Below are 919 nucleotides of genomic sequence, written 5' to 3'. Positions count from 1 at the left end.
GGAGGCGGAGCTTGCAGTGAGCTGAGATCCGGCCACTGCACTCCAGCCTGGGCGACAGAGCGAGACTCCGTTTCAAAAAAAAAAAACAACCAGAAGGGAAAGATGAGGCATGGAGGAAGTATGTCTATGAACTGGAGTCGCATGTGCAGAGCCCCTGTGGTGGGGAGGAGGGTGGCATCGTCAGGCCACTGAACACAGGCCCCTTGGCTCAAGTATAGAAATTGTGGCTGGGCACAGTGGCTCATGCCTGTAATCCCAGCACTTTGGGAGGTCAAGGCAGGAGCGTCACTTGAGGCCGGGAGTTTGAGACCAGCCTGGGCAGCATAGACCCACCTCTATCCCCCAACCAAACTGCTTTTCTTTTTTTGGGGGGGGGGATGGAGTTTCGCTCTGTTGCCCAGGCTGGAGTGCAGTGGCGCGATCTCAGCTCACTGCAACCTCCACCTCCCAGGTTCAAGCGATTCTCCTGCCTCATCCTCCCGAGTAGCTGGAATTACAGGCCACCACACCCAGCTAATTTTTGTATTTATAGTAGAGACAGGGTTTCACCATGTTGGCCAGGCTGGTCTCGAACTCCTGCCCTTGGGTGACTCACCCACCTTGGCCTCCCAAAGTGCTGTGATTACAGGCATGAGCCACCATGCTTGGCCAAAATTTTTTTTTTAATTAGCTGGGTATGGCAGTAGGCTCCTGCAGTCCCAGCTACTCAAGAGGCTGAGGTGAGAGGATCACTTGAGCCTGGGAGTTTGAGACCGCAGTGCGCTGTAATTGCACCACTGCACTCCGTCCTGGGTAACTGATTGATACCCTGTTGATCAATCAATCACTCCATCCTAGGTGACAGAGCAAGACCCTGTAGGTAGGTAGGTACATAGGTAGGTAGGTAGGTAGGTAGGTAGGTAGGTAGGTAGGTAGGTAG

This window comes from Piliocolobus tephrosceles, unplaced genomic scaffold (genome assembly GCF_002776525.5).
Source record: "Piliocolobus tephrosceles isolate RC106 unplaced genomic scaffold, ASM277652v3 unscaffolded_22118, whole genome shotgun sequence".
NCBI lineage: Eukaryota > Metazoa > Chordata > Mammalia > Primates > Cercopithecidae > Piliocolobus > Piliocolobus tephrosceles.
The sequence above is the reverse complement of the archived record's forward strand: the minus strand, read 5'-3'. Positions refer to the sequence as shown.